The sequence below is a fragment of the Antechinus flavipes genome, chromosome 2 (assembly GCF_016432865.1).
Source record: "Antechinus flavipes isolate AdamAnt ecotype Samford, QLD, Australia chromosome 2, AdamAnt_v2, whole genome shotgun sequence".
NCBI classification, from domain to species: domain Eukaryota; kingdom Metazoa; phylum Chordata; class Mammalia; order Dasyuromorphia; family Dasyuridae; genus Antechinus; species Antechinus flavipes.
In genome coordinates, this window is record NC_067399.1 from 333,441,147 (window position 1) to 333,465,873 (window position 24,727).

A 24,727-nucleotide genomic window follows, 5' to 3' on the forward strand; every position below is an offset into this window, starting at 1 on the left:
GTTTTTTCTTCTTTTTTCCTCCTTTCAGAATCATATATAATGTAAAGATGGTTATACTTTAAGCTACTCATATAATTTCTACTGTACTTTAACATAATTTTTTTCTGAATGTTATAGAAAAAAAGAGTTCTTAAGATATCAGAAGGACAATAAAACAAGGAAATTAATTACCAAGTCAGATTTCTTAAAAATAAGTTGATGCAGAGGAGAAAAAGAAGACATCCCTAATTTAAAGAAATACTCTGCAAAAAGGATATTATTCTCATTGATTAATTATGTTCAGCTGTTATTTGCTGATAATTATTGCACTAGAGACAAATAGATAGCTTATTTGGATAGAGTGATGGACCTGAGTTCAAATGAATTTCAGACACTTACTTGGAAATGGGGATATTAAGCCTAAAAAATATTGGGGGCAGGTGATAGCTATATTCAATTGTTTCAAGAGTTGCTATATGAGAGACCATGCCTGGAAGCAGAAAGTAAAACTTAGAAGAAAAAAAGAGGAGAGAAAGGAGCAGGAAGAAGAGGGAAAAAAAATTGGTAAAGGTTGCAAAGAGGTAAATTTCAACTAAAAATAAAAATAATAGCCTTTCCCAGAAGCTTCCAGGGAATAATGAGAAAATTTATCTTGGGAAAGGAGTTGATAATGATGGCTCTTTGTGTTTATGTAAGGTATGCACCTGTGGTTATATGTTTATGTATATGTGTGTGTAAAAGAAAGCCAGAGAAAGACAAAAGTGAGAGATAGGGATGGACAGAGTCAGTGAGATGGGAGACAGAGATGAAGGGAAAGTGAATGTAAAGAATGGACTAGAGAAAAAATCTTGTGCCGGGGTTGGTTTTTCATTTTCCCCCTTTCATACTGGGAGGAACACAATGTGAGTAGGGCAAAGATAACCAAGCTCTATAGCAACACCTAGGAAGGAACCGTGCAAAGAAAAAATATCTAGCGATAACAGTGGGAAAAGTTGCATTGGAAAATGAAGAATTCCAGCTAATTATAACTCAGCAAACATATTGACTACCCAAATGTTTGGATGTTATATAGAAGGATTGGAGAAGTAAACAGGTGGTTAAGAAAAATGGTCATTGAGAAAACTATTCAGATTTTAAAACTATTATCTAAAATATAGTAATGGTGGATTCTTGGCAATGAATGTAGTTTAGTTTAAAATGGCTACGAAAAAAAGTATTTCTTTAAGGGCAGATGTGACACAGAAAGCAAGATCTGTTGTCAGGAAGACTGAGTTCAAATCCAATACTATATACTTAGTAGTCCTAGTCAAGCCATTTGGAAATATTATCACAAAATTAGAGAATCTTTGGACTAGAAAGCAAGGTCATCTACTTCAACTCTTTGCTTCTTTTCAACCAATTTCTCCTTTGCTGTATATGTTTGTGTAACAGAAAGCCAGAGACAGACAAAAGTCAGAGATAGGGATGGACTTCCTCCAGATCACAACCTCTAATTGTAGGTGCCCCTGAGAGATTTTTTCCTGTTCTTTCCTAATTGTTCTGTCTTATTTTCTTCTCCCTCTATACTATTTTACTTGATTTTGTCAGTTCCCATAGTTACCATCTCTGTTATATTGTTTTTGATTCTCAGTTCTATCTCTTCTGTCCTAATCTATTGGCTGACCTCCAATCCAGCATTTCTGCCTTTCAGACATTTCAGACTAAAAATCCAGTAAACACCTTAAACTCCATATGTCTAAAACAGAATCTGCGATCTTTTCTCCTAAAGCTCTCTACCTCTTACCTTCACTAAACATTATTTTCCCAATCTCTCAGGTTCACAATGTAGAAGTCCCCTTGACTCCTTATTATCTCTCACTACCTCCAGATTACCCAGATGCAATGTTTCCAAAGCCTGTCAATTTCACCTCTCTGGAATTTTTTGAATTTACTACCTTCTCTTCTCTGAAATTGCCACCAGTCAAGTATAGGCCCTTAATATCTCATGCTTGGAATATTGCAGTTACCTGCTAATGTGTCTGTCAACTTCAAGTCTTTCTCTACTCCGTTCTATTTTCTATTCAACCAACAAAATGATTTTCCTAAAGGAAAGATCTGATCATATATCCTTATCCTCCTACTATTAATAAATTTCATTGGTTCTCTCTCATATTCAGAATCAAATACAAAATCTTATTAGCCTTCACAGTTCTTTGTAATTCAGTCCATTCTTGCTTTTTCAATCATCTTATGTCTTATTTTTACCATACATTCTTCAATATAGTGACACTGCCTTCTTGGCTAGTCAATGAATATGAGACTCCATCTCTTAGCAATGGGCATTCTCTCTCGCTATCTGCCAAGCTTAGTGTGCTCTTCCTTCCAAATTATGCCTACTGACTTCCCTGGATTCTTTTAACTATCAACTAAAATTCTAATTTTTATAGGAAGCCTTTCCCAATGCTTCTTAATTTTAATTCATTTTCTCCTTTTAAATTATTCCTATTTATCTTGGCAATAGCTCATTTGTATATATTTGTTTACATGTTGTCACCTACATTAAATTGTAAGGTAAATTGTAAGAAAAACAGAACCAAGATGGCAGAGAAAAAGCAAATTAGGAGTAGAAAATCAACAATAGAGATGATGAGATTATCACTATCAAACATACACACACACACACACACACACACACACACACACACACACACCTATAGGCTTCAGATCTAAGTCAATGTTAATGGGGCTTCAGCTATTCCCTCTCTAAAAAGAAAATTATCCTTGCCTCAGATTTCCACATTTGAGAGGCGTCAATTCTAATATCCTTATTTGGGAATGGAAAATAAAATTTGGGATGGAAGAAAAAGCCTATTCTAGCTTGTGGTGTGATAAATCCTTATATTAAGTAATTATTTTTCTAAGTTCTTAGCTTTATTGTTTTTCTACCTATTCCTTCAGTACCTTCTCAGTTTGGATGATTAAGTAAAACTTTGGTTGTCCCACCATCATTATAACCTTCTGTGTAAAAGAAACATCAATGTATTCATTTATAAGAGCATACTGGGTAATGTAATGAAGAACATATGCAAATTATAGATAAATGAATTTGATTTTAATTTCTAGAAAACCCCTATTAAGAGGATATTATATGAACACTTAAAAAGGGAGAGTAAGCATCTAATACCAGTTTGAATTAATCAAGAATAAATATTAAAAAAATTAATATGGTTACTAGACCAATAGTTATGGGAAATACTACATACATAGTATCATAAATTAAATAAAGTCATTTATAAAGTCTCATTTTATGAGACAGAATATAAGGCTTTAGGTGAATGATTATAGATTTACAGTAAGTAGATTAGTAATTGGTTGAATTACTAGACCAAAAGAAAAGTCACTAATAAATTAACATTAATGTGGGATATAGTCTTTAAAGAATTTTCCACAGGGTTCTCTGATTGTCGCTGTGTCATTCAACATTTTTATTAATGACTTAGATGAAGACTTTGATGGCATGCTTGTTAAAAAGACAAAGATAAAGCTAATAAGATAAACTATGATATGAAAAAATATAAAGTCTTATACCTTAAACCTAGTAAAAGAAATCAACTATACACTCCAAGGGGGAGGAAGCTCTATAACTCTGGAAGTCTCTGTTGGTTCTTAGAATCTGAGATTCCATAACAGATATATCACCTTAAAATTTACCAAAGCATTTGCTTAAAAAAAAGCCCAATACAGCAGTTAATGATCATTATGTATCATAAAACTAGAGCTTTAAGGGACTTCAGAGATCATTTACTCTTTATTTTATAGTTGAAGAGCCTGGGTCTCAGACAAGTTAAGTAGCTTGCCCAAAGTTATACAAGTATTTCATATGTCAGTAGGGTTTTAACCCTGTTCTCTAACTTCACAGCCAACATCCTTTCAATTGTACAATATTTTGTTTCCTTTGTATATTTTTTACATGAAAAAACAGAAGTTTACATAGATTTATCCATAGTCATATAGATAGAAAGTATTGCTGCTGTTCAGTAATATTCAGTCATTTCCAATTCTTCAAGACCCCACTTGGTGTTTATCTAGCAAAGATATGGAGAAGTTTACCATTTGCTTTTCCAGCTTATTGTACAGATGAGGAAAATGAGGCAAACAGGGTTAAGTGACTTGCCCAGGGTCATACATTAAGTAGGTATCTGAGGCCAGAACTCAGGAAGGTGAGTCGTCTTGACTCACAGCCTGATATCCGTCCACTGTGTCACCTAGCTGCCCATAAAAAAATACTACAATCTGTATTATTATGCAAGTCTTCTGAAATGGTCTGATGTTCCTTATGCTATCACACTACTTCTAAACGTGCTGCAGAATATAATACTCAAGTCATTGGAGCCAGTATTTCCTAGCCATCTTAAATAAAACACTTGAAATAATTACTAGGCTTAAGCAGAAATTATATAATTTTACAGATAAAAAATTCATATCTAATAAAGGGAACTAAGATATATTTGGGGGAGTATATCACTAAACTTCTCTGTGGATCTTGAAACAATGGACAACCACAATTTTCTAGTATGAAATTTCTTATAGTCTTAAAAAGGTAAAGTGTGTGTGTGTGTGTGTGTGTGTGTGTGTGTGTGTGTGTGTAAATTTTACTCGTGTGGGCATCACAGGAAGTAGGGATTCATGGGATGATAAGATTAGGAAATTGATTCAAGGACTGAGGATGACATGGAACATTGGAAAAATCACAGGATTTGGTATCCCAAAGACCTGGGTTTGAATCTTTTCTCTGATATTTACTGACTGGAGATTATGAGAAAATCATTTTAACTACTCAAGGCCTCAAGTTACTTCATCTGAAAAATGGGGATAATAATACCCGGGATTATTATGAGATCAATATATGATTTTGTCAATTTTGCAGCACTACAGAAGTATAAATTATTATTATAAATGTTTCCTTTGTATAAATGGCGAAGGATTAGGAGTTCATGACCCTAGAGATCTCTGGAATAGGATATATACTGTTATTATTTGACATATAAACTAAGAGAACATTTAATGAATTGAGAGGAAGAAAAAATTTGTCACAGATCTCTGTAACTGCCAATGGAACATTATTTTTGATTTGTGTTCTCACTATAATGAAATTGTGTAGATAGACCTAAAACTTAATCAAAGGAAAACCTTTTAATGAAATGAATTTTAATAACTTTGTATGCAAAGGTATGGGATGGGGTGTTGAAGTTTTTAATATCACTATCAAAGCTGATGAAAGGTTATTTTCTTTGATATATCAAAAAGGAAGGCATAAGTGTTCATCTTATTTTATCTCTCTAAGCATCCCTTATTTGGTTAGGTCAGATCAGGCCAATCCAAAACAAGAAAGCTAACTTTAAGGAACAGTATAGGTCATGAAGGCATTTATCTGTGATAGATAGATTTGAAAAGCTGTTTTCCAATGTCCATCACTTAATATCACTAGGTCTCAGTTTCCTTCTCTGTAAAATGAAGGGATTAGGCTAGAAGATATTCAATATCCTTTCTAGATCTAAATCTATGATACTGATGCCATCCATCATAGATACTACTGTGTTTTCCCGATAATAAGACCTATCCCGAAAATAAGCCCTCCCCTTACTGTGTAAGATTCCTTTAAAATAAGCCCTCCCCCGAAAATAAGCTCTATTGAGATTTCTACTGTAGTGAAGGTGATCCCCTGCGCTACACGCTATATTATGGTACCCTCTGTATGCACTGTTCCCCCTGTCCCCCTCCCCCCCAGCCTAGTGAAATGCATGCCGCACTCCGAGCTGCATCCAATCAGAGCTGCAGCAGTGAGCGCGTCATCCTGTTCTTCCCCAGTGATTTGCTTGCTGGCACCATTGAGAGCAGTGCCGTGGAGGAGAGTTGCAGCAGGACAACATAAAAACCCGGTATGTAAACAGGAGTGAGGGGGCATGATGGAGGATAAAAGAAGAACTCAGCCAGCACTCACCGCGCTAAAGAAATGAAGAACTTCCTTGCAGAGAGAAGAATAGATCAAGTAATGATTCCTGCAGGAGTGACTGCCTATCTCCAGACCCTTGATATTGCAATAAACAAGCCATTCAAGGACCATTTACACATGGAAGTCAATGACTACATTGAAAATAGAATGGAAAGAAATCAGCGTGGAAACTTTGTGAAGCCCTGTCTGCAAGAAGTCGTGACTTGGATGAAAAAATCATGGGATAAAATTACTGACAGCTGTGTTGCCAAGGCACTACAAGCAGATTACCTGGACCAAGACATGTTCATTTAAAGAGAGCTATATTGCTGGACATAACAGATTGGGTCTACTTCTTCTGAAGGAAATAGAGGCTCAAGACATCCAGGATGGAATTCAGGGTATGGACACTTATGATAATGTTGTTGAAGAAGATGACATGATCATTATTGAATAAAGGTACTTTTTTTTGTTCACATTTACCTGTTTATTAAAATTGTTGTCAATGTTCATTAAAATAAGCCCTCTGGTGTTTTTCTGTCCAAAAAAATAATAAGACAGTGTCTTATTATCAGGGAAATATGGTATGTAAACAGGACGAACACAATGGTAAATAATTACATGTCAGAATAATAATAATAATATAATTCACTTTTATATAACTTTGAAGTTTTCAAAGATTTTTACACATAAATCTCATTTAATACACATAAGCAGCATCTTGCAGTGTGGTTTTCTCTATAGCAAATGCTATATGGTGTAGTAGTCAATGGAAAGTACCCTCAGACGCAAGAAATCCTGGATTCAATACCAACCTTCAATATCTACCTTGGAGCATTGAATATGGCACCTCTGAGCTAGGCAAACAGCCTCAATTAAGCCATATAATATTTTCAAGCTCCTCCCTTTTTGTCTCTTTAGAATAAAATAGCTTCTCACAGCAATTTAAAATAGAAAACTCATGGGAAAGGTTTAATGGTTTCTGACTTCTTTTATTTGCTTAGTTGATTTTAATCTGTTAATTGTTATACCAATTATTTTTATTAACTACGTATTATCTCAACATTTGTTATTTTATAAAATAAGGACATTTTAAATGGGTGTAACATATTTTATGTTTTTTGTCTCTCCTATGGCAAGAGTTATCATTGTAAATTTAAAAAATTTCACTTTGCCCTATGAAAAACCAGTGGTAGTTGAAATAGAAACCATTATTTGAAAACTCTTCCAAATGTCTGTATATGTATAAGGGAGACCAGGAAAAAAGTCTTGTATCACATTTTCAGACTACAAGGTGACTGGCAATAAGATATTATTCTATCAATAAGGTGGACAGGGAGGAGAAAATTGTATTCAATGGAAGCTCATTAAAGTACAGGTTTGGAGAGACCTCCATCACACCATGTTACAGGCTGCCTGTGATATACTGACCTGTGCTCAAAAACCATGACTCACTCTTTTAATAAACTAGGCCTCCTAAACCAGCTGTCACTTATAACCAAGATCGGGTTATACAACTTTTGGATTTAAAAACACCTTTTCTGTCCCATACCTAACTTTTATCCACTTTGTTTTCTCCTTATACTCCCATTAATGGTGCACAAATCCCAGAAAAACTCACTAGATTGCAAGGACCTGAATACACATTAGTGGTTTTGTTAAAAGTTTAGCAAGAAACAAGGTAAAAACTTCTTGAAGAAAAGGAGATTTTAAGGTTTTCAAGATTTTCTATGGACTTCTGATGCTACCCATCCAGTTTCTTCCCTATGTGCAATGAAAAAAATATAGGCTTGAAATGGGGATTTTTTTTCTGTAAGTATAATGTTTAAAGATAGGCTGAAATTGGAACTAAAGTTACCTTAAAGGAAAACATATGAATGTTCTCTTTTGAATCTATAAAAACATCTGCATAGTCATTTATTCAAATTCAGAGTTTTTTTTTTTAAACCCAGATATTAACCAGTTTTAAAAACCATATATGTTATCTTGATAAAATGTCCTTTCTCTCTCAGAAGCCATGAGACAATTATAAGTGAAGTAATTACATCTTCATGACAAAGAGTTAAGCTACTTAGAATGTATTTTTAGTTGGGTAATTAAAACCACAGTAGGAAAAGAGCATTTTTGAAACTCGTGAGTTTAAGATAGTACAGAAATATTTTTAGTAGCAATTTTTGTTGTTGAGTTCTTTTAGTTGTGTCCAATGTGCATGGTTTTATTGGCGGAGATATTGGAGAGATTTCCCATTCCTTTTTGCAAATCATGTTACATATGAGGAAACTGAGAGTTAAGTGACTTGACCAGGTTCAAACTATTAGGAAGTGCCTGAGGTCACTTCCTGAGGTATTGGGATTGAAGTATAATTTAAATCTGGATTTTTCTCCCGCCAAGTCCAACTCTCTATTTCTGATACCATTTCTCTGCAGAAGAAATAGGATGCAACTTTTCATATCATTATGTTTGGACCTTTCTTTTGAATTTATCATGGTCTACTTTTTATTATAATTCTGTATGAATATTTTATCTTTCCTTCTAGATTGAACTTTGAGCATGGAGATTGTCTTCTTTTACCTTTGTAATCCCAGAACTTAACTTATCAGTTTAAATATTTTTAAAGACATATTATGAAAGGATATTTCCTCTAACCAGGTAGATTACAACCTCAATCACACCTTAATTCATTTAACTGTGATCAAATTTCAAAATTAACCGGCATATAACCTTTTGTAATGAGCCTTCCCATCAGAGGGTCACACCATTGTATGATGGAAATACTATTCATCAGCTCTATGTTTGAAGTTCTTTCTACATAGATAAGATTTGCTGATCTTCCACAAGCATAGCGTTTGAGAATCCAAGAACACAATGCTTACAGTTCTGATGCTGATAAAATCATACATAGGACAATGCTCTCAACTAGCGCAGATTGTCAACTGTTAAATACAAAGATTTGTCTAGGTTTATGAAAAGTTGATATGACTTGCCCAGAGTCAAGCAATCATAATGTGTTAGAGAAGGGACTTGAACTTAAGGCTTCCTGACTTTGAGAACATCTTTGTCTCTCCATACTGTCCTTAATAATGCACCATCAAGTTGGGGTTTTAAGAACAGAATGATTAAAAAATATCTGTCTTACAGGCCAAGCTATCAGCTAGATAACACAATGGATAAAGCACTGGGCTTGAGGTCAGGAAGACTCATCTTTGCCAGTTCATCTAGCCTCATAGAAATCATTTTACTTTGCTGGTCTCAGTTTCCTCAAGTAAAAATGATTTGAAGAAAATGGTAACCCAGTTCAGTATCTTTGCCAAGAAAATTCCATATGGGATTGGTCAGAAATGGAACACAATTGAACAATAACAAACATCTGTTAAACACAAAAGATAGGTACTTAGGAGAGTCTGCTGACACTTTTATTCATTCAAAATGTATATCCATGGTTACAGACAGAACTTCACAGTCATGTTTTTGAAAGACTTAGTCAATGGAGTAATTTCAATCATAGAGAAAACATTTTTCAATGATTCAGAGAATGTATTTTCCTGTTTTAATTCCTTTGTTCCTTTCTCCACTAAATCCTGAATTTCTGTCTCATGCTGGGGCCTTAAAGGCTATGCCCACGTAGCACAAGCTCTAACAGGCCCTGTCAATCAGGAAGGCTTTATTTAAGAATTCACTAAACAAGTCCTAACAATATAATTGTTCCTTCCTTGTATCCTCTAGTGGTTCATTATCCACAAGGATAATGTTTTATTCTATGCTCTCTGCTTAGATGGAAAAAACAATGTTTCTTAAATCCATAAAATAAAGTACAGACATCCAAAAGGAATAAGTATAATTTATCATATTTATATATGAAATAAAGTCCAAGAACCCCGAATTATGCAGACAGTATTGCATAGGAGACAAAGTGCAGTGCTTGTATTCAAGAACTGAGTTTAAATCTAGGATCTGATAGTCATTCAGTTTCTCTGTGCCTCAGAGCTTTCTGTATCCTTACAAAATAAATGTGATCTGCATTGTGTAGGGAGTTCCCTTATCAAGAAATCATATATCTTCTCAATGTTCTTATTTGATACATATTGCCTCAAGTGAGCCTCACAAGCCTTTGGAAATTAATCTAAGGAGCATAAATTGATGTACATAACAGTCAAAGGCCAAATATTGAGTTAGTCATATCTTCCTGATTATAATCCAGTTCTTCTGGTCCTAAAACCTGACTTCTCACTACACAAAAAGCAGCTTCAGATCAGTGATCTATTATCTTTCTTGAGTCATTAAGACTAATGATTTCAACACAAATTTTTGAATGTCTACCACATGTTATTACTTTACTTACATTAAGAACACTTTGGGTATAGATAATGTAATGTCATATGTTAAATGAAGTTAGCCAACTTCAAAACAAAGTTCTATGTCATGTCTGAGGCTAAAGGTTATGACTAATGGGGAACAATGTAAGATTTCACAAGAGAAGCTGCCATTTCAGTTGAACTTTAAAAGATGAACAGGAATTAAACAGCAAAGACAGGATAAGACGGCAGTCCAGATATAGAGAACAATGTGAGCAAAAACATAGAAGTAGCAATGCAAAACTAATTCTCCGGACAGAAATTAATTCCTTTTTATTGAGGGGGTAGAGTTAATAAAGGGCAGCTAGGCAGCACAGTGAATAGAACCCTGCTTTTAGAGTCAAAAAGAATCTTCTTTCTGAGTTCAAATCTGGCTTAGTTATATGACCCTGGACAAGTCACTCCTGATTGCCTCTGTTCCCTCATCTATAAAATGAGCTAAAGGAGGAAAAATACTCCAGTATTTTTGCCAAGAAAGCCTCAAATGAGATCATGAAGAGTCAGACATAAATGAAAAACAACTGAACAATTGAAATAAAATAATTTTGGAAAAAATGGATGGTGTCCTACTGCTCATGGCCTTGAATAACCACCAGCAAAGGAGTTTGAATTCTTTATGATCTGCCATCTCTAGCTCCAGACTTATTTAAGATTTCTTCCCTCTGTCATATTTCACATTCTATGATAACATCAAATTAGCCTAGGTACTGTTACTTGACTTTGACATTTCTATGCCCTTCATTCTGCCCATTCAGAATGCATGCAGACATGCATTCTCTTCATGTCTTAGAATCCCTTGTTTCCTGCAAAGCTATGATTCTTACAAAATACTACAAGATCCTTGCCCTCCCCATTTTTTAGTGTTCACTCCTTGCTAAATTCTCTTGAAATTATTTACATGCCCCCATTAGAATTTATAGATTGTAAACATCTATGTCCCCAAAACCTAGCACATGACCTAAATATTGTAGACACTTCACTAAATGTAGGACTGAATTTAACTTGACATGACTCAATAAACAATAGGGAGACAATGTGGTCTTTGGAAGTGAATGGTAGTATGACTAAATCCATTTGTAAGAAAGGATATTCTGACAGTGGCATAAAAAATAAATTGGAGAAAGGATAAGTATGAAAGTAGGACTATTTGACAGGAAATTGTTAATACAGTAACAAAAATTTTAATATCCAAAGAAAATAGATCATCATTGCCTTAATGATCCCAGTAATGTCAAAGTAATGTCTTTATACTCTTATTTTTAAGAGATTTACTTTTCATTAGATTGAGTTGATTCATAGCCTAAGTCCCCCTTCCCAGAGATTTTTGCCTTGTATTGGAACCTAGCTCAGGAGGGATTTAAACTTCTAATGTCAGAGAGAACTCTGTTTTGCCCTTCATATCATGAATCCCAATAGAAGGGGGAAATGACATTAGAGCATATTTAGACACACATATACATTGCATATATAAAGATATAGATAGATATAGAAATATATACTTTGGTATTTACTGAGAAGGCCTTCAGGAGTTATTGTTTGCAAAGAAATTTTATCATCTTTTGGCCAACCTTGTGTGATTAATTATGTCTCTCAGAATTCAACTAAGTTTCTGCCCAGACACTATCACTGGGTCCATATTTGAAAGTTTTTCAGCCAGTCAGGGTCTGTCAGTATTGATACTCTGTTGTTATTGACATTGACAAGCCAGGATCATCACCATGTCACTGTAACATCAGAGTAAGTAGGACTTTAGTGGAGGAACAACTAATTTAATGAGATTTGATTTTCAAAGTACTAGCTTTCAAAATTAACACTAAGATCAAAAACATCATGATCACCCTATCAGACAGAAATTTATGAGAACACAGACTTATGCAACAGATCATGGCTAAGTCCCAAAGCTAAAGAAAATTTAGGGAAAAAATGTTTAAAAGGGGATCTTTTAAACTTTTTCCAACCTGTTTTAATTGAAAGGTGATTTTTTTCTGATGATCCTATCTTTCTGGTAACTTCTCTAATGTTAGATACTGTTTTAAACTCTTCTATTCTTAAGTTCCCAATTTTAATCTTTTTCTCCTAATTCTCAGAGTTAACATTTTATTTAGTCATTTTTCAGTTTTATCCGATCTTTTTAAACATCATTTAGGGCTTTCTCTGTCAAAGACACAGGAGTGGTTTGCCATTTCTTTCTAAAGTTCATTTTACAGATGAACTAAGGCAAACAGTGTTAAGTAACTTGCTAAGGATCACACAGTTATTGTCTAAGGCCAGATTTGAACTTAGTAAACTGAATCTTCCTGATTCCAAGGCTAGTGCCCTACTCAGTGAATCACCTAGATGCTCCAAAAACAATCTTATCTTCTGCTGAATAAAACAACTGAAGCCAGTTGATGCAAACAAGCATAATGTACATGGTTGCCTACATATTACGATATCCAGCTCTGTTAATTACTACCTGTGTGACTTGGGACAAATCAATTATTCTCTTTGAGACTCAGTTTCCTCATGTATAAGAAAAAAAAAAAAAGCTAATAAACTATATCACCACTTCAATCTCTTCCAGCTCTGGATTTGAGGTCACAGCTTTACAACCAAATTAAAGGCCTCTGAAAATGATTGGTGACTACAAATCATTCTTTTTTCTAGTTACAAGGAAAGCATCTTAAGTTTCAAATAAGGCTATTTTACTAGTCTGTAAAATCAAATCATTCTTGCTTTCACTTAATATAAATAATAGTTCTCAACTTCATTGTTTAGACTGATGACTTAGAATAAATATAAATAGCAATCATTTTCTGTTCAAACCCAAACTTCTAAGGTCTTAGTTTTTGAGTCAGTAAATTGCATCTCCATTTCTGTCTCAGTTCTTACGTAGCCTTTAGGCATTGAATGGGCATTGCCTCAGAGGAACTGAGACCTAGGAAAGCTTTAATTTAAAAAGGCCAATGTCACCCTCTGCATACAGACCATCAGTAGACATCTTGACTTTTGCCTTGCTAGAGGATTTAATGACTCTGCAGGAGAGAGCCAGGCTAACAACTTGGTGCAGCTCTGAATCATTCAAATCCAAATCAGACAGAAATCATGTTATCACCCTAATTAGTCCATCTGGCCTCCATTGGTAGAACTTTAATCCACTCATTCTGTCCCCTTTGACTGTTTTGTTAATCTCACTTAATATTTAAATCAGTAGATCCTTCCTTGGCCCCTCCCTGGCCTTTCCCTAACTTTTCCCCAATACCTCCTTAAATTTTTCCCTTAGTCCCAAGATCTTGCTCTTGTTCCTCCTCTCCTCTGAGGTTTTAAAAGTCCCCTAATGGGAACTATGTTGCTTAATCTTATATGATTCTATCTTGTTTAGTTGAGTGTCTGAGCTATTTCATGTAATGAATTGCAAACCCTTGTGACCTGTGATAAATGTGTTAGTGATTGTTTCACATCTACTGACACAATGCTCTCCCATAAAATAACCTGGTATTCTCTTAATATCATCCTTCTTCACTGTGATGTTATTGGTTCTCTTCAAGAAAAAAAAAAGCAACAGGTCTATGATCCCATGAACCTGAAGAATGTTAAAATAATTATATACACACACACACACACACACACACATATATATATATATAACTAAACATAGTTTACACATTTTCTGAAATTCTTTACATTAAAAAAAATATAAAATTGCTTTAATTCAACCAATGAACCATTATTCATGGTTTTAAAATAGAGAAGAGTTTTGCTTCTTGAAAAGAAAATAACTATATAAATTAATTAATTTTTGCTAACAGTTATCTGTTATGGGGCAATTAGGTGATGCAGTGGAGAGAATGAAGGGCCTGGAGTCAGGAAGATTCATTTTCCTGTCAAAGCCCACCTCAGATGCATACTAGCTGTGTCTACCTGGGCAAGTGATCTCACCCTGGCTGCTTCAATTTCCTTATCTGTAAAATGAGCTAGAGAAGGAGATGGCAAATCATTCCATTACTTCTGCCAATATAAAACTCCAAACAGAGTTTCATATAGTTGGACAAAATTGAACAATAGCCAGCTGAGAACCCTGAAGGACTAGGATTCTTGAATCTAAATTTGGATGGGGAGATAAATTCTGAAGAATGAAGAAAAGTATAAATGTCTAAATAGGACATGATGGAGGGATTTTGGAGGCAAACATTGGAACCCTGGGCATATAGAAGTGGATAGTCAAAATAAGTATAAAGGGGGAAAAAAACTTTCCTCTCCCATAATTTCCCTAGGGCAAAGCTAGTCTCATTGCAGATTTTTTTAAAATAAAATTTTCCTTAGTCTATTTATTCTACAAGACTAAACAATTTTAGTTCTTTTAACCTTTCCTGAAGTGGCACATGTATTACAGTGATGGTGATGGGGGAACCCCATACTGTCCTGACTTGGGGGAGGACCATGAGGTGAAGCACTTGAGAACTTCCTTGAAGGGGAGAAATTCTCCTTTAACTCCTGGCAAACCCTCTGGCATGGAGAGAGCCAAAATAACCTCCAGTATTATAATACTCGTATGTTGACTGGAATCTCTTATTATTCATGTATTTCTCTACAAAGAGGATATTTTTCTTTTCTTGTTAATTAACAAAGTTGAAGAAATCGTTTTCATTAAAATTTATTATTTTTTATATTGCAAAACATGAAATGCTATCATTTAACTATTACTATACATAGAATACTTGGTTTTATTAACTATAGCATGTAATTTTATATTCTAAATAAATTAGAAAACTTCAAAACAAACCACTGTCATGTCTTAGGGTAAAGATTTTGAAAGATAGGGAATCAGGGAAGGCTTCCCAGAGGAAGTGTCTTTGCAATTAATATCAACCATGCATATTTTTTTTCAAATTTGTTATTAGAAGCTTGAAAAAATAAACTTGTAAATTTACCTTTTTGAGCAGATTAATGAGTAGATTAAGTTTATTAAAATAACATTTCTCCTTCTTTCCACAACTAGTGACTTTTCCATATATTCTGTGCAACCATGTACATATATGAATGGCTATGTAAACATACACAAGCATTGAAAAAAGAAGAGTTTCAGATTGGAAGTAAAGTCACAGATTGGTAGAACTGAATTGGATTATAAGCAAAGAGAAGCTCTCGTTTATTATTGAAAAGGCAATTCAAATTGAATTTGAAACATTAAAAGTTGTGAGCTAGATTCCAAAGTAAATCTTTGTAATGATTCTTAACTTGTAGGTTAACACTTACCAGAGATGGGGCAAAGGGTGGTAGGTAGTGCTGTCTTTCTCATTTTCCCCATGCTTTCCCTGGGTTTTCACTAATAATAAGAATATATTTATATAAAAATTATGGCTCTATAGTTTCAAGATTATGGCTCATGGCCACGAAATTTCAGCAGATTAAGTACTTAGATTGTAAAATCTAATGCTTACAAGGATGCAGGATAAGTCTCTACTAAACAGGGCAGTTAAAGTGCAGGCAGTTTAGTTAGTTAAATAAAGCTAATCTTAACACTAGGGGAAATGATGGATCATGCTAAAGCTTATAAAGAATAAACACAGAGAGGTTTGATTATCCCTTGAGCTTGGTAATAAGTGCCAGAGTAGCAGCTGGTAGCACAATAAATACCAAATACATAGATTTGGATTTAGAAAGATCTGAGTTCAAATCCAACATTTAATAATTACTAGTTGTATGACCTTGGGCAAGTCAATTAATAGCTTTTTGACTTAGTTTCCTCATATGTAAAATGGAGACAATAATAATACCACTCAGTGCTGTTCTGAAGATCAAATGGGAAATTATTTGCAACAACCTAGTATGGTATCTGGTACTATATAAAGATATTATATAAATATTTATTCCCTTCCACACTGATACGTCATACAAATTTTGAGTGTACTAACCTTCACTTGAAATAAAATTTCAAAACTGAGCTTATTCTTCTGTGATTTAACTTGAGCTAGAGAGCTTTCTCCAATGTCAAGAATCATTTTAGACTTTATATATATATATATATAAACAAGCAATATGTAAACAATAAAGTAATAGAGAAATAAGCAAATGTATTAACTAGAGAATCTATGTGTGTATACAATTTAGTGAATACACCTATTCGTTTTGATCTCTTTTTCTTTTAGTCCTCTTTTGTGCATTTTGAAGAACTGCATTTTGCCAGTTTTGCCAGTGGCATATCCTGCTGTTGGTTACAATGTCTTATGAAATTTTATATAAAGTTTGACCTAGGAAAAAACCTCTCCTGCAGAATGTGAAGGCACCACTGACACTGACCACTTGCCTAAATAATTTATTTGGCTGCTAGAGCTTCCATGTCTACTCTCTACCCCAAACATGTTGCATTAGAGTGCATAAGTTGTCCCAAGACTGCACCTATCTATTTGTGAGCTTAGATAGTTAGGGATTGTTGTCTTCAGTCTTTAGAATGTCAGATTCAGGGAACTAAGATGATGAAGATAAAACACTTTGCTCTCTGACCTTCTCTACAACCCTCAGACTAATTAGCAAATGTAGCCTCTGAATTAGCTCTAGACTGGTAGAACCCACAAATATTGGGAGTGCAACAAATTATCAGCAGAAGATAATTTTGAAGGTCACTAGAAAAGGTCTGTTTCAATTGGAAATGGGAGGAAGGCAGTCAAGCACAAGGCTGAGCATAAATGCCAGCATAGACAGTACAGAGTCCCAGGGTCATGCAGTCTCCAAGTGGCAGAGAATCTACAGGGAGGAAATAGACCAGAAAAGGTCTGTTTCAATCAGAAATAGGAGGGAGGTAGTAAAACACAAGTTGCTGAGCACAAACACACAGAGTCCCGGGGCAGTGTAGTCTCCATGTGATGGTGCAGACTTCACATAACAGAGAATCTACAGGGAGGAAACAGACCAGGAAAAGGTCTTTTTCAATCTGAAACAGGAAGGAAGAAGCCTAACACAAACACCAGCACAGACAGCACAGAGTCCCAGGGGAATGTGACCTTGGTGAGGACTCTGTGTGGCAAAGAATCTATTGGGTGGAATCTACAAGCAGCAGTGTTGGCCACTCTGCCCTGGCTGAAAGCCAGTAGGTCAGCAGAGAAGTCATAAAATATCCAACACAAACACAAAAGATCAATAGTGAACCCCAAAATGCCAGATTCTCATAGGACCTGGCTACACCCATCCAGCACCAGGAGTGAATCAGCACTAACTCATCACAGCTAAAAACCTCCATTGACTTAAAAGCAGACCCACACTTTTTAAAAACATGAATAAAAAAGTGAAAAGGACTCTGACAATAGATAGCTTCTATGGTGAAAGAGAAGAATAAATTTCAAATCCTGAGGAGACTAAAGGCAGACTGTCTCCAGATGAAGCCCCAAAAGATTATATAACATGGTTCCCATCATACATTCTCCTAGAAGAAATTTAAAAGGATCTTAAAAGAGAACCAGAAGAAAAATGGGGAAAAGAAATGAAAACTTTGCAAGAGGGTTTGGGAAAAGCATATAACTCATTAAAAGATAGATTTGATAAAATGGAAAAAGAAAGCAACTCCCAGAAAAACAGAATTTGTGAAACAGAAAAAGAAAATAACTCCTTAAAAAACAGAATTTGTGAAATGGAAAAAAAAATTCCATAGAACAAAACAACTCATTTAAAAATTCAATTGGACAAATACAAAAAGAAGTAAAAAAAAAAAAAAAAGAAGATAATTCACTAAAATTCAGAACTGAACAAATGGAAATGAATGACTTAATGAGACAACAAGAATCAGTCAAGCAAACTAAAAAAATGAAAAAATAGAAAAAAATGTAAAATACGTAATTGAGAAAACAACTGACCTGGAAAATAGATCTAGAAAAGACAATCTAAGGATTATTGGAATCCCTGAAATACATGATAAAAAAAAAAAAGAAGAACTTAGACTATCTTTCAGGAAATCATCAAAGAGAACTGCCCAGATATCATCAAATCAAAAGGTAAAATTAGAGGGCAAGCTCTATCATACCCTCAGGACCAATTATTAAATTCAGCCTCAAAAATAGTGCTTGACTGGTAAAATCCACGAAGATTAGAAGTACAACAATTTACCAACTGAAGATAATCTGGAATTTTGTCAGAAAAGGTTTGTCCTGAGGGGCCGAAGAAGATCAACACAAATAGGGATAGAACTAGAGGCTAGCATATTGTGCAGATTGGGTGGGAGTGGTCTCTGTAATTAGAAAAATTACAGACACAACACTGGCATAGACTGATTGCTCTGCCCTGCTTGCAAAACAGTATATCAGCAGAGAAATCAAAGCCACTCTAAAAAATGCCAGAACCTAACAGTATCTAGCTATACCCACCCAAAACTGGAAGTGACTCAGGCCAGATCACAACACAACTGTGCAGCCCCAACCCGCAGTACCAGGCTTTTCCTTGGGGCAGTTACGAACCTGCACAGCAGAAGAGCACAGCCTGCGGTAGTGTCTAATCTGAACAGTGCGGGGGTTCCGCCTGGAGCAATAAAACTTCCGCAGTATGACTTGCTTCCAGGACAGAGACACTTCCGGTCTGTGCTGAGCTATTCGCTGATCATCTGCTAATATCCACAGCCCCACAGTAGGCTTTGGCCTGGGGTAGTGACACTTTCACTGCTTAATCTCTAGCCTTAGGGCAGTTACTAAGCCACACAGTGGGGTTCTCCACTGGGCACTTCCATAGCCCAGCCCATGCTGAATCACTTTCGGTTGGGGAGGGGGAACTTTTTCCCAGAGCACTCCCATACATCGCTGCTCTTTGCATGCTGTTTATACCTTTCCCTGCTTTGCAGAGGAAGCTGGTAACCTCCTTGCCCTGAAAGCAGACCCTAAAGGCTTTAAAAAAAAAAAAAAAAGAGTAAAAAAATCAAAAGGATGATCAATAGCTTCTATACAGAAAAAGAGCAGGTTTGCAACCCCAAGGAGACTAATATCAAACAGTCTCCAGACAATACACCAAAGGGGAATGTTACCTGGCCCCCTTCACGTAATGCTCTTCTAGAAGAGACCATTAAAAGTCTCCAAAGAGAGTTAGAAGAAAAATGGGGAAAGGAAAGAGAAGCTATGCAAGAAAGTAACAACTTCCTGAAATATGAATTGGAAAAGGTAAAAAATTCCCAGGAAGTGCAGGGAAACAGAATATGTGAATTGGAAAAGGTAAAAAAAAAAAAAAACCAGGAAAGTAGGATTTGTGAATTGGAAAAGATAAAGAATTCCCAAGAAAGTAGGATTTGTGAATTGGAAAAAGAAAATAATTCACTAAAAAAAAAAGTGAAATGGAAAAAAAATTCCATAGAGCAAAACAACTCATTTAAAAACTCAATTGGACACATACAAAAAGAAGTTAAAAAAAAAAAAAAGCTAATAAAAAAAAATAACTCATTAAAAATCAGAACTGGACAAATAGAAATCAATGACTCATTGAGACATCAAGAATCAGTTAAGTGAGACCAAAAAAAATGAAAAATTAGAGAAAAGCATCAAATATATACTTGGAAAAATAGCAGACCTGGAAAACAGATCTAGGAGAGAAATTGTGAGGATTATTGGACTTCCCAAAAATTATGATAAAAAAAAAGCAATGATAATTAGCAAGTAATAGAATTCAGGCCTTATTGGATATAGTATAAGAGCAATTTGACCAAGGACATTTATAACCTTCTCTAAATCCTTGGAATGCCTCTGTATTTGTTGTATAAAAGAAATATGGAAAATGGAGGATGTTCACTGATTTAAGAAAAGTAAATGAACAGATGGAAACTATGGAACTCTTCAGCCTGGACTTCCATCCCTTACTCAATTGCCTAGAGAATGGCCTATTTGGGTTTAGATATTAAGGATTGTTTCTATTCTATCCCTCTAGATAAAGAGGATATGAAAAGATTTGCCTCTTCAGTGCCCAGCATTAACTTAGCTGAGCCTTATAAAAGATATGAATGGACAGTTTTGCCACAGGGAATGAAAAATAGCCAAAAATAATCAAATGTATGTGGCTGCTGCTCCTTCTCCAATAAGAAAAGCATTCCCAAAAGTTATATTGTTACATTACATGGATGATATCTTGAGGTGTGCACCTGAGGAGCAAATGTTGGAAGCATGTCTACAAAAGACCATAAAAACACTAAGGAACTGCAAATTGCACATAGCTCCAAAAAAAAAAAAAATTCAAAGACATGCTTCTTTTCAATATTTAGGATATGAAGTATATCTTAATGTGCTTACAGTATAAAAACTTATTTTAAGAACAGAGAAAGCTGAACACCTTAAATGACTTTCAGAAACATATAGGAGATACCCAATGGATGCATCTAGTGTTAGGCTTACCTACCTATCAATTACAACCATTATATGACATTTAAGGGAAGACACTGCTTTAAACTCACCACACCAGCTTACAAAAGAAGCTCAAGCGGTTTTGAGAGAGGTTAAACTGATTTTATCCAATTTGGTTGAAAGGTACTCAAAAATCCTTGGAAATATTGATTTTTACTACAAAAGAGGCACCCACAGCAATCCTTCTTCAAGGCCACAGTGTGACAGAGTGGGTGAACCTCCCAGCACAACTAGAATAAATCTTTCCTCCTTACCCAGTGCTTGTGGCTAGAATTTTATTAAAGGCCATTAAGCAAGTAGTACGATTATCTGGGATAAGACCTGACAAGATATACAACTTTTATACCAATGCGCAAATTAATGTATGCTGTGAAACCATCCCAGACTGGCAAATTTTATTGGCCACAGCTCCAAATTTTACACACAGGTCTCCATTAAAGATATCCCAGCTATTACATAATTGGCAATGGATTATTGAAGAAAAGGCTTGTTCCTCTTAAAGGACCAACTCTCTTTACAGATGCATCCAAACATAAAATTTGTGCTGTATACTCCCGTGACTTAACTATAAAGAGTAGTCAGAACTCCTTTTAAGTCCACTTAGCAGAATGAATTTATGCAATCATGCTAGCTCTTACTTATTATCCAGGAGATATAAATATAATACCTGATTCAGCCTACTCAGTAGGTGTGGTACAAACAATTGCCACAACCCAAATAAAATTTGTAACCTCTAATATATATCATCTCTTTAAGAAACTTCAAGAGCAAGTGAGAAAGCATCCATATAAGATTTATATCTTGCATGTCCACTCTCATAGTGGACTTCCAGCTCCTGTTTTTTTAAGGAAATTCAAAGGCAGATAGCCTTCTAATCATGTTCGCCAATACTTCTTTATTTCAGGTGGCCCAAGATTCTCATTCTAAATATCATCAGGCTGCTTGAGCTTTATGTTTGCAATTTGGGATAACAAAAGAAGAAGCTAGGAGCTTAGTAAAAGTCTGTATAGCTTGCCTTCCTTTCCATGCTCCAGGATTTACTTTTGCAATACCAGCAGCAAGAGAGACTGCCTGAGTAGTCACTTAATTTCTTATACAAGCTTTTGCAATTATGGGTGCCACAAGCAATAAAAATAGATAATAGATCTGCATATACTTCTAAACACGTTGCACACTTTTGTGCACAGTATCAGATTTTACACACCACTGCTATACCTTTTAATCCTCAAGGAGGCAATGGTAGAGAGAAGAAACAGACATCAAGGTTCTCCTCCAAAAATAAAAGAAAGGGAGAAACCACAAGTAATCCTAAAGAAGTTCTAAATTTAGCTCTTTAAATTATTAATTTTTTTTTATTTTTGATAAAGATGCACTGGCTCTGACAGACAGATTTTATAACCTGCTGGAAGAGCAGTGTCCAGTGCAAGCAGCTCCACTATCTTTAGATAATTGCCAGATGATATGGAGAGATCCAGAAAGTGGTAAATGGAAGAGATCAGATAAATTAACTGCTTGGGGGAGAGGATTTGCTTGTATCTCTACAGGTGGAGAAGGAATCAGATGGGTGCCAACAGGCTGTATCCACCTTAGGAATAGACCTAAGAAACATCAGATGGTTCCATTGCTGACTATGTCCACTACTGAAAGAGCATGGCAGTTATGGCAATTGACTAATAAATATCAAAAATTTGTTGATAAGACTGTTTCAGGACTTTAAAACCAGCAGGAATCATTGGATTCCCCGAGACTTGATAAAACAGTTTAAGGACTTTAAAACCAGTAGAAATTATTGAATTCCCTGAGACATGATGAGACTGTTGTAGAACTCCAAAACCTGAAGGAAATCATTGGATTCCCTGACATGTGAAGTAATGGACAATAGATTGGTTTTGGACTACCTTCTGGCTGCTGAAAGAGGTGTACATGGGATTGTTATTTATATACCCTCCTTCTAGGACTTATGGACATGTATATTGATATTGTTTGTTATATCATTATGTTGATTCATGTTGTTTGTTAAATCAGTACTAGCTTGAGTTATACTACTATGTGTTTGTATAACACCTCCCATGCTGATGGATTTATGTATACCTGTTTAAAGTTCAGCCCAAAGGAAACCTGCTAACAATATCTGGCTTGACTCCCCATTTCCCTTTGGTATTTTCATCTCCTGAGAAGTCAGGGAGAGTGTGATCACTTCCTTTTTGGTGTTTTCACCTCCCTTTCTGAGAAGTCAGGGAAGGCATGATCACCTCTTGTTGGGTGTTTTCAGTTATATGCTACAAGTAAGTGTGCTAGACATATAACACAAAAGTACAGACAAATTGATAGGAAAAAATTGAGGAGGCCTATCACTTGGGGTTTGATGAGGACTATGAAAGCCAGCAATATCTCAGTCAAGTTTTGAAGAGAAGAACTTCAGAAAGAGGGCATCTTTCTAAGTTATTCCATATACCTCGAACAAAAGGCAAAATGAAAGAAAGGGAATTTTTGTTTGATAAGGAGAATATAAAGGCTGATAGATGAAACGAAGCTAGGAAATTAGATTGAAACTGAATTATAAAGGGCCTTGAATCGCAACATTGTAAAGACCTAAAAAGGCTCTCAACTACATCTTTTTTAGACTACCTCAATTTAAAGATTTGGAAACTGAGGCCATGAGAGGTTAAATGACTTGCTCATGTGCACTATCTTAGATACCAAGCTTTATACTCCATCAAATAGGTAATGGAAACAATGGAAGGGTTTTTAACTAGGTGAGTTAATGCTCAGCAATATACAATATATTGGGAAGCAGGGTGTGAAGGACAGATTAAAAGGAAGAAAACTACAGACAACATGAACAATTAATTCAAAAAGTATTACATTAGCCTAGTTGAGAAAGAGAGCCACTGAATAAGAGGTTACAATGTAAGTAGGGAAGAAGAGCTGACTATGAAAGATATTATGGATACACACACACACACACACACACACACACACACACACACACACACAAATATCATGTCAGTTCCCTGATATCCAGTCATCTTTACACCAGGATTCTTTTAACATAATGACATTATTAACAAAAATTAAAAAGCTAGTGGATCAATTTGAATGATATTAATGTTGTTTTAGACGTAAAATTTCAAGTGTCTATAGGATATTTGAGTAGATATATCCAACAGAAAATAAAAAATATATGACTAGATCCTACTAATTGGAGAAAAATTTAATGGTAGAGATAAAAATGGGGGGATTATCTGAATATGTTAAAACTGAAGCAATGGGATGCAAGTTTATAGGCATTACCAATGGTTATAATTTGGAAGAGGGAAAAGAAAAGGTATAAGATTATAATCCTAGGGAATATTAATATTTACAGAGCAAAAGAAAGGAATATTTAAGAGAATAAGGAGTTAGGACCATTAAAGTCAAGAGAACCAGAGAATGTAGCAACATGAAAAGTGAGGAAAGACTTCCAAGAAGGACAGCATCATAAGTAGCAAATATGCAGAGAGAAAGTGAGTAAAGAAAGGATTATTTGTCATGAAATAGCATACTTTGCTATAATATATAGCAGTATAAGCAAGTATACAGAGAATTTAGTAGAGAAAAAGCCCATTTGGACTTCTTCAACGAATGAGATGGTTACCCTCATTGAACTTTATGACAATTAAAAATCTATCCAATGAATACAATTTTGCACAGTTTTGTTGTTTCAAACTCTGAGGCTGAAACAAGCTTCTTCAATGCTAACAAATGAATAAAGTCACAATTTGTCTCCATTTTACTTTTTTTGGATTTATATTTACTAAGTAATTTAAATTACCAAGTGATTTTTTAGTTACTGTGAAATTAATTTTAATTTCCATTTGATTTTTTAAAATAACATTTCTCCAATTTTCCCAATTACATACAAAAACAATTTTTAATGTTCTTTATTTAAAAAAACAATAGAGTCCCTCTTGGAATACACTGGAGCTACCTGACAGTGGCTGATGGAGATCCAACTCAGAATGGATCTCCTCTTGTAAGAGAATGATTCAAGGAGACTGAGAGGCAGTTGCTCTTCTCTGAGCTCTCTCCCAAGAGGCCATTGT

General features: G+C 35.1%; 1 protein-coding gene across 1 annotated transcript in view; it reads right to left on the reverse strand.

Annotated features, from left to right (window-relative positions):
* Positions 1-24,727, reverse strand: part of KCNH5 (potassium voltage-gated channel subfamily H member 5) — a 477,427-nt gene that overhangs the window by 31,558 nt on the left and 421,142 nt on the right. The gene's annotated exons all lie outside the window — the stretch shown is intronic.